The 12,135-nt window shown below is 40.3% G+C and overlaps 1 protein-coding gene across 3 annotated transcripts in view; it reads left to right on the top strand.

The window, feature by feature from the left end:
- Positions 1-12,135, top strand: part of MKLN1 (muskelin 1) — a 97,814-nt gene that overhangs the window by 1,097 nt on the left and 84,582 nt on the right. The gene's annotated exons all lie outside the window — the stretch shown is intronic.

The following is a 12,135-nucleotide window of genomic DNA, read 5'->3' as shown; positions in this document are numbered from 1 at the left end:
TTGGGGGTTTGTGTCTGTGGGGAGGGGTACTCAGCAAGGGGGGGCAGTCTATGTGGGAGGGGGTGTTTATCATGCTTGAGGATGTCCAGAGGGATGAGGTAAATCTGAGTGAAAATGTTGATCAGAAGCTTTGGGAGACTGTGTATGTGGGGTTTGTGGGGGCTGTGTGTGGGAGTGGTGCTCAGCATGTCTTGAGGATGTCCTGTGGGCTGGAGGGGTGGTCAGCAGTTTAGGAGTTTTAGGAGCAGGAGGTGGTCAACATGTTTAGGGGGGCTCTGTGCATGGTGGGGGATCAGCCAGGTGGGGAAAGGGATGAGCACCTGCCCTGGGGGGTATATAGGGAGGGGTTGATGTGCATGCAGGTCTGGTGAGATGCTGAACTTGTTTGGAGCAGGTAGGAGGGATGCATTGAGCCACCAGTCTTTGGGGAAGCTGAGAGGAGCAGTCATCTGCTATGGGTAAGGGAGATGGCCTGGGAAGGAGATGCAGCCTTTCCTGCCCCCCAGTTTTGGGCTTAGCATCATGCAGTGGAGAGACTGATCACCAGGATGCAGGGGGAAGGATAAGTCAATTCCCCCTGCACAAATACTGTCCTGCAGGTTAGGGGCATGTCAGGTGCCTGTGGCAATGTGTTTCTTGGCAGCCTGACTTCCTCTCCTGCCCCTGACCCCTGAAATCCCTGTTGGCTGGCAGTGTGGTAAACAGTGTGCAATGATCACCCGTGATTTATGTGTGATTTTGGGGGGAAGGGGATCACCTGGTGCCAGCTTGTTTCGATTTTGTTTTGACTTTGAGCTCTGTGAGCAAGCAGTTGTGTTTTAGAGTAATCAGATTGTGCTGGAAGTGAAGTTTGTAATGAATGTAATGTGGTCTTGAATGTATTTTTTCACCATTCTGTCGTGTCAGCTCCAGTGCTAGAGGACAGTAAGAAGTACTTTGTTTGGGCACCTCAGACATGCAGGCTTAGAGTTTTGTCTAATGATTGATGGCCTTGAATTGAACAATCTCTGATTACAGTAACTTGGTTAACCAGTCTTAACAAGTGATGATTGCTATATTTGTTAATTGTTAGTTTTTATGGATTATCTCCACTTGCTAAAATGAGGTCAAACTTTAACAAAAGTTTTTCTGGCTAAACTTGCAGTGGTTGAATCTTTAAGTATGTTTGCTTGCTTAGATATTAAGAAAAACTGTATTTTCACTGATTATTTTTTGTGATAAATAAGTAATCCATTTGCCTTTTTTTCTTTCAGAAAGACTGTAAGGCATTTTTTTTCAGGTCTGTAATTGTATTTGTTATAAATTGTTGGCCCCTGAATGGAAGGGTGACAGTCCATTATTGATCTCACTGATGCAATATAAAAATACAATACTCTTTCTCCTTGATATTCCATTCCATTAGGGTTTTTTTGTTGCAGACTCTTGTTAGGAATTAATGTTCACGTGGCCTCTTCAGTGCTGCCCAAAGTCCTTAATGTCATTGCAATCTGTGATACAATTCTGTTTCCTTTAATAGGGCTCGTGTTTTACAAATGCATGACCTTGCATTTGGCTGTTTTTAAGACAGTGTTCAAGAGTCCTTATCATTAAAAAATACTTGGAAAAGCTTTTGAGTGTTGTTCAGCAATGGGGTTATGGACCTTGGTATGAGGTGCACTGGTCCTTATGCTTGGGTGCTACCTCCTCAACAGCACTGATAATATCAGGCAAGGGGTTGTGGTGAAAATCGCCCTTAAGAAAGCTTGGTTTTTGCTTGCTGTCTGCTGATGTTTGATTCCCATGTTCTGGGAGGGAGTTTAAATGTGATCTCAAATGGAAAGAGAAAGCTCTGACCTGTGACTGAAGATAAGATTCTCATAAGGTGAAAGCTTATGAAGAAAATCATACAGGAGAGTGGGTATTTGGTGATAGAGTGAAGATGGAAAACTTTAAAATTGATGGTTAAGGAACATAATGTACTGTAGGAGAAATGTGCAGACAAAGCTGAAAATGGTTGTCTTGTTTAACATGCAGATCAGAATTCTGCTGTTCGGGAAGGATATGGGGAGCTCTAGTTAGACCCTAGCTGAAATAAGTTTGAAAGCACAGCTAAGAAGAAAACACTTTAAACTTGAACTGGAAGAGTTTTCAGCCATAGTCTGTGTAGGAATACTTCATAAAATATGTTGCTTATGATGGTGAGGATGCTTACTGCTGCTGTGGCATTGCAAGTAAAGTGCTTGTAGAAGGGAAACAAAGTAAATTACCCATGTTCCATGTTAACTAAGTATGATTAAAACATGCTCCTTAAATAGTTGTATGGTTTTAAGTGTAAAAACTGAAGGTATGAGATGAGAAATTTTTGTCACCACTTCCCAGGGAAGAGCACTGTCTAGTGGCTTACACTGCATCTGCTTACCAGATACTGAACTGATACAGAGACTCGTCAGTATGCTGAAAACACTTAAGTGTTCTTTTTCATTTAAAAAGAAAAAGGAAAAAGTGATTTTCAGACTTTCTTATCCTATTTACATTGGGATCAGTGGTCTGTTGGAAAATACCACTTTTCTTTAAGGTGCAGAAAGTGTATTTCAGTAAATAGTAACTTCATTTCTGTTATGTTGGGGTACTAAGGGATTGGTTAGTGCTGAACCAAAGTTTGGTTACCAGTGCTACGTTCATTGTGCATTTGCAAAGACATTTCCAAATGTCAAATGACAATTGTCCTTCTCGAATCTGCAAAAGAATGGCTTTAATTTTGTTTTTCAAGCTGCTGGAGTGTTTGTTGCTCTGTTGGAAAATCAATTTCCAGCAGCTACACTGACCTGGAAATTTCTTCAGAACTCACTGGGTAGAACTGAAAGAGTTGGTCTGGTGTCTCGTTCAGTGTGCATCTGGGAGCAAGCAAGTTGTGCCTTTGGGAAGAAAACTGGTTCAAGAGCAATCTTGTCCTTGAAATACCTGGTATTTCCAGAGACACCGGTCTTCTGCTGAGAGGCTTCAGCCTGTTGAAAATGTTCAACCCAGCAAGTTGGGTGAGACTTCCTCATCACACCCTTACTCTCCTTCTTGCAGTCTGTCCTGAAAGGAGTGGAGCCATAGAATCATAGAATGGCCTGGGTTGAAAAGACCACAATGACAATCTAATTTCAACCCTCCTGCTATGTGCAGGGTCACCAACCACCAGACCATGCTGCCCAGAGCCACATCCAGCCTGGCCTTGAATGCCTCCAGGGATGGGGCATCCACAACCTCCTTGGCAACTTGTTCCAGTGTGTCACCACCCTCTGTGTGAAAAACTTCCTCCTAATATCTAACCTAAACCATGTCGGAGGGCTTCCCACTGTTTCACCAGGGACTGGCCTAAGGGCTTCCCCACCACTGGTGTTGATTACATGCAAACAGCACCAATGAGTACTGGATGTAGTTTGACATGGGCAGAGGGATACCTGGTCTAGTTTCCCTTGTCTCTCCTTTGACTTCCTGCAGAAAGTGATGAGCTCAGTTGCTTTTTTTTTTTTTTTTTTCCGGACAGGGACGATTTAAGCCATGTATAGAAGGTAATATGAGCCCTGTTCAATCAAAAGCTATTTCTTTGTTTTTTGAGAAAAGCACTTTATCCTGATCTTTTTAGTACTGTTTTGTATACTAGCTCTGCTTTAAGCTCCATGTTATGGTGAATAAGAGGTGTATATTGCTCTGCCCTCCTCAATGGCAATTACATGCCCTTCTCTACTGGAAAGTGCCTTGTTACTGTACCCTAGTACTGTGGTTGCATCAGATTCCTGACTCGTGATGTGTTGTAGTTGGCAAATGTCCTCAGGTCCTTCTGGCACTTTTAAACTGGGATTTCAGCAGTGTGGTTTCTAACAAGTGTTTTTATCTTCTTTTTCTTTTACTGTGTTATGCAAGTTGTGCACCTGAGGAGGGAAGCTTCATGCCATTCCTGTTGCTCATGTCTTCCTGTATGATACCTCTTCAGAAGGTAGCACAGTCTTGTGCTATTAAGATTGTAAGTTTCTAAGCTGGTGATTAAATTTCATCAGCAGCCTCCTTCTAACTGGTAGTCATTTCTTGCAACCCCTTGGTTTGTTTATTTATTTATTTATTTATTTATTTATTTATTTATTTATTTATTTATTGTTATTTAGTGACAGGACAAGAGGAGGTTAAGGAGGATAAGACAGGGAAGGTTTAGGTTAGATATTAGGAGGAAGTTTTTCGCACAGAGGGTGGTGACACACTGAAACAGGTTGCCCAAGGAGGTTGTGGATGCCCCATCCCTGGAGGCATTCAAGGCCAGGCTGGATGTGGCTCTGGGCAGCCTGGTCTGCTGGCTGACAAACCTGCACATAGCAGGGAGGTTGAAACTAGATGGTCATTGTGGTCCTTTTCAACCCAGGCCATTCTATGTTTTTCTGATTTCAGTATGAACTTCAGTTACTGCAGTAATCCCAGTCTCTTCTAGTTTGACAGTGGCACTACATCAAGTGCTGAAGAGTGGATTTCTCTATTGTTTCTTCCCTAAAATCTTACTGAACAAGAAAGTTCCATCTGATTTGTTACAATATACTTAATCATTTTCTTTTTTTGCTGACTTTCTGTTTTTCCATCAAATCAGGCAAAGTAAAGTAAAAGATACTTGGGTAATAAAGTTTAGGTAACTGGTAGCCTCCCAAGATAAGAATATAACTAAGGGTATGACAGTCACTGTCTGCTCAGTCTAACCAATCGTCTACTGCTTTCTTGTCTTTACTCTGGAACAAAGATGTACTGTACGAATTCAAGGTATTCCAGAGCATTAATAAGAAGTACTGAGAATGTGCATAGCAAACTTTTTGGGTGAAGTCTTTAAAGATTTTGAAACAAAACATCAAACCCTTCCTCTGAAAATATTCTGGATTCTAACAGCCCTGTTCTTTGTGATTTCTGTAACAAGAAAAAAACATGTATTTGTGGCTAGTGAAACACAATTCCGAGTGTCTCCTACCATATGATGATTCAGAATCTGTATCTTTAGGTTCATAAATCTTATAGATGCATCTAAGCCTTGAAGGATCTCACCCTTGAATTATGGTCAGTCATGACTAACACCAAGGTTTGCTTTCCCTATTCTGTTTGCTGCTTGCTGAGCTGTTTCAGTAACTAGCTGAAGACTTCTTCCGTTGAGGTCTCACTAGTTAAAAACTGCCTAAACTGCAGACAAGCAAAGCGTGTTTTAGAGCTTTTCTGGCAGGATGAACTGAGCTAATCATCCATGCACTGGAAACTGTAATGATAGTGCTTGTTTCCCTGGTTTCTTAAATAACTTTGGCTGTGCGGCAGTGATGACTTCCACTTTAGCTGTAAGATCACAACTTTTTTTTTCCACAAGCCTGAGTCTTTTTTCTTTTTTTTTCCTCAACTTAAATTGCCAGTTCTTATTTTCACTTCAACATTCTAATTTTGCCAGTTCACTTTCTTGGTTCAGTCACTTCATCTACAGATACTGGAAGATGAACAGGCACACTTGCTTGCTGTCTGTAATTATGTGCTCATGGTGTGTTTGCAATATAGATCAATACGTGTCACATCTGCAAAGAGGAATGTGAGTGCTGACAAATGAAGTGAGCTGGCTGAATCTGTTCTCCTCAATGATTCTGAGGATCCTGTTAAAAGTAGGATTTTTTTCATTTGTTTCTGTGGTTTTTCTGGATGTTTCTGGATTTCTTTTCCTAATAGGCACTTCCTCACTTCTGTAGCCTAGGATTTTTCTCTGGATGCTGAAATAAAGTACTTTAAAGCTCAAATATGTCTGTAGGAAATCACTGCCTACAGACTGAATTAAGCTTAATGTGGTGAAAAGATGGAGTGGTGAGAGAGGTGAAAGAGTGAAGATGATTGCAAAACAAAGTTGTTCATGCCTTACATCTGAAGTCTGTTATCTTGTTATAGAAGTTTCTTCCTGAGTGAAAGCTCAAATGCCGTGGAATGAGAAGGAAATTCTTTATGCTTTCATGAAAATATAGCCATTATTTAGGAGGCTGGGTGGTTTTATTCCCTGGCAGAATGGTGAAGGTAAACTGTTAATTGTTGTGATGTGACTAAGCTGGCATCACCTGTCGTGCTTTGAAGTTCCGCCTCTTCTGGGATGGCATTTTTGGGGAACATTAAGAATGTAAAGCTTTCATTGGAGGTATTAACATCATCAGATTATGGATCTTTTTTTTTTGTATATGGTTTTATATCCTGCAAGCTTAATGAAGGCTTTCTAGATTGTGATTACTCACTAAAAGAGTAAAATACTATTTCAAGCATGTTTTCCGTTGATAACTGTTGTTATTGCTGAGCCAGCATCTACATTCTGATTTTTTTGATGGCAAAGAATATAGTTTCTTACTCTGCACATTCATCTTTTTACAAATCAGTGTTAAAATGCACTGTTAGGTTTAATGCTATAATTGATTTTATGATGCGATGAAGATTTTTCTGTTGAGGTTAAGTGCTGTATTCAGTCAGTAGCTATGTGAAGGTCACATCTTCTAAACTTCCAAAACAAGCCAATTCTTCCTTTGTTTTAGTTGCATGTAAATAGAAACCTCTTAAAGGGAATGTATTATTTTATATTACTACAGCCTGCAGAATTCTGTAGGAACAGTGGTTTGTAAGTTTAACTTGGTCTGAATTGAATAAGATAGCAGCTGCTGGGAGGAAAGGCAGTGGTGAAGATATTCTGTGGTTTGCTATCCAAAGTAGTTACAGTTTTAGTTATTACTTAACACTCAGCATGCATATCTTTGAGAAATTATTTCTTGGAGCAATTTAAATCAAGAAGCATGACTGTTTATTTGAGTTGGGGATAGCAACCTGCGTGCCTGAATTTGAACTGCAAAAGCAAATGCTTTAATAAAGCTTGCTGCTATGTGGGTACATGTTACAGTTCCTCAAAAATGGCACAATATTGATAACAGTGCATTGGTCATGATGTATTTTGTGTTTTCCTTGGAACGCACCAATTTTCCTCCCCAGGTTGGGTTTCCACTGCTGGCTTCTCAGTGCTGCTGCTGGGCTGCAGGAGGCAGTTTGGTGGAAGAAAATAAATTGGGATTCAGTGAATTGACCTCTGAGTAAGGAACGGCTGAACGAGCTCCCACCCTCCTCTTCCTGATGGAGTGCTCTGTGCTAACTTTCACTTTCTGTCTTCTAAAAAAAAACACCCTGCCTTCTGCTACAGCTTTGGAGCCTGCCAAACCTGGAACTAATGCTGCCTTGGGAACCTGTGTGCTTTAGCATGAATTCATTTATATTGCTCCAAAATAAGGAATTATTCTGTAATGTAGCACTAGGGGCAAATGGTTCTGATTTGTAGCACGGTTCCCCAGATAGCCAGTTCTTAACAGACTGATTCTTAACAGAATCTTCTTTTTCCTGGGCCAACGTTTGATTTTCTGATTTCCCTGAGTAGAGTTGCATGATTTGTGAGATAACCTTGATTTTTGAAAAAAAAAACATAAACGCAGGGACTGTGTTTCTACCTGGAATCAGGAGGAACTGTTTTTACAGGATTTAGATTTAAAAAAAAAAAAGTTCAATTCTTGGCAATAGTTTGGACACGAGGGGTTTCAGTCTCTTCTGTTGAACGCAGTCCTCCTTAAATTCTTTTCCAGGCATGTTTTTTGGGTGAGCTTTTTACTGAGTGTGAAGTTACTGTGTTGATGAGTATTAAAGATGTGTTTATGGCACTGTGAATTTATATCTTTACATGTAGTCAGTCTGTTTTATTGAATTCCTCCCTCAAGTGGAAATACGAAGTGTTGTGGCACGTAGGAGCATTGTTACAATGCTGTGAAGTCATGGAAGATCTAAGCCTGCTACTTGGCCTGCGTAATGTTTTTCCATTTGTGCATTAGTTAAGTAAAATCACTACCAAGAAGTTTGTGGTCCTTCCAGAATGCAGAATAGGGGATTCACTCAGAAGTGTGCTGGATGTAGCTTTCTGCTCATCTTGTGAAGGGTTTGTGGGGGGAATGTAGCATTACTGTGCTATGCTGCCAATACTAAGGAAGATTTGGAAAGTGCAAAAAATGTTTTATGCCTTTACTGGTAAATGCTGGCAATGGAAATCTGTGTTCAAAGTACCAGCCAAAATCCATTCTCTCAAGAAGTAGTGAGTTTTTTTTTATTAAATAAATTAAGAATGGAACTTTATAGTAAATTGGCAGTGCCTGATGATGTCTTGAACTCTGACAAATTTTAGCTATGGTGTTTCATCTCTTGATTGCAGATTCAGTGAGCTGAAGGACCTAACCTCCTCATCTTTCCTTAATATCAGTGGGTAGAATTTATGCTATTTTTGGTCTTTTTATCAAGCCTGGGATTTATTTCTGTTCTAGAAATCTCCAGGAGTGTCACCTAGGTTGCATGCAACGTTGCTTCCTTTAGAGTTTTATGGATTGCTTGAAAGGTTGGATTTCAAACATCCTTAAATATTTGATGTGTAGAAATAAATTCTTAAGTATAAGAATACATTGTCCAGATACTCTTATGTGCACTAATATCAGCTCACTAGTTGATCAGTTGAAACAGTGTCTTTGTAAATAATTAATCATAGAATTAATTACAGACCTTAGGATCATGAAGTCCAACTATGAACCTAACCATACCGAATCCCATCGCTGTGCCGTGTCCCTCGGTGCCATGTCCACATGTCTCCTAAGTACCTTCAGTGGTGGGGACTCCTCCAATGCCCTGGCAGCCTGTTCAAATGCCCGGCCACCCTTTACTTGAAGAATAGATCTCTTCCTAATTTCTGGTCTAAATCCTCTCTGGTGCAGTTTGGGGTCGTTTCTGAGCATCTGCGGTTATTATTTTTTTCTTTTTTTAATAGGCACTGTGTACATGGGGAAGTTCTGTTATTTAAGTGGTCTAACAACATTTATTGTTACATTTAAAACCAAAGCTAGCTGGGAGAGAGAAGAAACCTTTAACGTTTAGGCTTCAAGGTTCATTGTCATTACTTTCATCAAAAGTATAATCTGTAAATGCTGGAAGAATTAAGCAGACAGTCACATGCGGTGTCTGAAGTCCCTGTGATTACCATTATATGTGAATAAACCTGACTTTTATTTTTCTCCCATTTGTTTTTCTGCTGTCCTGTGGCTGACAGGACTAACCTGGAGCTGGGGCCTCTTGCTGCTAAGGATTTGAGTTGCTCATTGCTTGATGTAGTCAAAAGTTTCATCTGCGATTTTGGGTTACTGAGTATCACTGGGATAGAAGTTGTTTATCAGCACTCTGATAAGTCATTGGGAATTCACTACAATGCTGCAGTTTTAGTCACTATTGATAACATTTAATTCCTGGCATGTCAGGAAGAGACGCCGTCGAATCAGAAATGCTTTGTTTAAAGGAGGCTTGATTGGACATGGGGTGATGAGGAGTACGTTCTACGTCTGTGACAATGTCATTTTGTATTTGTTTTTTAGTAAGAGCTTTGGGTTGGCAATGTGTAAAGATGGCTTAAAAGAAAAAAAAAAATAGGTAAACTGATAATTGAAAGACATGTTTGAGATAGTGATTTGAATGAACTTATTTCTAGCTCTGAACTAGGTGATATCTAGTTTGTTGTCCAGTGCAGTCAGGTGTGATCCAATGACCACATTTCTGTAGGGTGATAGTTCTAAGTTAGTGGTTTTTATATGCTATACTTAGCTATTTATCTTTTGACAGAAGCAAATTTATACCATGTTGGATGTGTTTGTGAAAAGGCTGCTGAGGAGGTGGAAACAAATTTGAGCATTAAGCTGGCAAAGCTCACAACAATACAGTACTTAAATTGAACATTTACGTACATCATTACCTCTAGCATCATCTTTTGTCTTGCTATGCAGGAGACCCTCCTGTGTGTGTTCCAACCAAGATATTTTCATGTTTTCATGCATTTATGCCATTTTAAGGAGTGAACTTTTACAACAGAAAGGAGAAAAATTTTATGATGAAATCTAGAAGGCTTTTTTTTCTGAATCACTTTACAGGACTGCTGTAGGTGCATACTGCTTTTTGAACATTGCAGCTATGTAGTTTGAAATCAACGTTATTACAGTGAGGTTCTGGGAGTTGGAGTGAGTCGTATAGAGAAAATATTATTCAGGTCTTTATAGATGTAAGGGATAGGGTTTTGATGGACTTGTTTATTTGTTTTGCATGTGTTTTTTGTGTTTTTTATGTGCATTGCCTACCCCCAGTTGGTTAAGCATCTCTGTCATAGCTTTGTGCTGGCCAGTTTGGTGGTTCCCTATATCTGAAATAGTTGAAATAGTTGGCCTACCTCATCTTAGTCCTCTGTGAAGTGGACTTTAAGGGAATGAATCCATATTTGAAGTTGCTTTATTCTTGCTACTTTGTCTTAAGATGGTTCCAGGAAAAAATAATAATAAAAAATTGTGACATGGGCAGTCCTTAAAGAAGGTACTTGTTGGCTTTCAGTGATGCTGTTTTCCTAGCACTGCACATCCTTCTTGCTGTTTAATGGTGTGCTGCCTCAGTGGTTTTCTAGCAGAAAACTACATCTGAGTTCCAAGTCCTCTTGGAGATATGTGCATGCTCTTTTCTGCACAGCTGCTCTCTGAAGAGCAATTCTGAATGTGCCAAGCAGAGCTAATGTTTTGGATTTGTTTATTCTTAAGGAATTGTTCCTAAAGTCATCAGTTTCTTTAATAGCAGCCTTTATGAAAATATTTAGGTTGAATGCAAATTGTATCAGCTTAAAACCCAAGTTGCAGTATGTTTTGCTAAGTCATCTCGCTCCTCCCTTTTCACCCCCCTTCCTCAAAGGCTAAGAAAAACTCTCCCTTTGTGATTATCGTGTCAGAAACCACAGAGCTTTTTACACGGAGGAGTCCTCTGGAAGTACCAGGCGTGGGGACATCTCTGTAATCTCAGTGGAGATCAACCAGTGGTTCATACAGTGGACATAGCAGCATCTGGGTTGCTAAATGGAAAAGTTATCTACTTCCAGCACTTGCAAGAGCAGTCTCTGCATGGGTAATAAAAAGAAACTTCCATTTTGTTCTGCCAAGAGTGCTTTCTACGCGAAGCAGCCAGAACGATCCGCTTCTTTCACTTGGCAAAGGGAGTGCCTACAGTAAAAGCTGAGATGCAAATAGCTGTGAAGGAAGTTAGTTTGAAAACTTGAGGCTCACCAGTTCTGCTTTTGGTCATGTTCTTGCTGGTGGTGCAAATCAGGCTTTTGGGTAAAAGGTAAGAGCACCACAGAGCAGCTGAGGTACCATGGCACTCATTTCTCTAGCAGCTTATAGGGGAGTGGTATTGAGAGTTCATGTCAGTGGGGACTCTTGGTCCAGCTGCTGTCATCTTTTTTTCCTTTTGTGCTGGCACTAATGGTAAGTTGGAGAATGGTTGTGACTGCAAAAGTTATTTATGCTACTCTTTTTTTTTTATTATAGCTGCTGGTGGAGGAAGGAGGAGGATCAAGCACGAGTGGGTGGAATAGTCACTCCTGGCAGTATTGTAGATTTATACTAGACTAGATCTTGTATCTACACTTTATGATTATGAATTATCTCAGGCCACGTTTAATGAGTTCCTTTCTTTTTTATCCATAGGGAAAGCATGCTCTAAGTTATTGGCATTTGTATTTGCAACTCCTTGAGCCACTACCTTTAATTTCATGTGAGAACTGTGCTGAAAGTCATCAAGTCGGTATAATTTTCATCTCAGAAGTTTCTCAGAGGTTTTAATTTAGGTTCTGTGTCTGAGATCCTAGAATCATAGAATGGCCTGGGTTGAAAAGGACCACAATGATCCTCTAGTTTCAACCTCCCTGCTATGTGCAGGGTCTCCAACCAGCAGACCAGGCTGCCCAGAGCCACATCCAGCCTGGCCTTTAATGCCTTCAGGGATGGGGCATCCACAACCTCCTTGGGCAACCTGTTCCAGTGTGTCACTAACCTCTGAGCAAAAAACTTCCTCCTCCTGTTTAAGATTTCAATAGTGTTTGCAGAACAGGGCTTTGCATGGCAAGAGGCATCTGTCACTAGGAGATGTGTTTGTTTTTTACTGCCTCAGGACTGCTGGAATGCTTGAATTCCTCCAAGTTTCTGAGCCCATAAATTTTCCTAAACCATTATGGTAAATTAACTTTGTGTGGACTGAATT

This window comes from Phasianus colchicus, chromosome 1 (genome assembly GCF_987193195.1).
Source record: "Phasianus colchicus chromosome 1, bPhaCol1.hap1.1, whole genome shotgun sequence".
NCBI classification, from domain to species: Eukaryota; Metazoa; Chordata; class Aves; order Galliformes; family Phasianidae; genus Phasianus; species Phasianus colchicus.
Note: the sequence above shows the minus strand (reverse complement) of the source record. Positions and strands in the feature narration are given on the sequence as shown.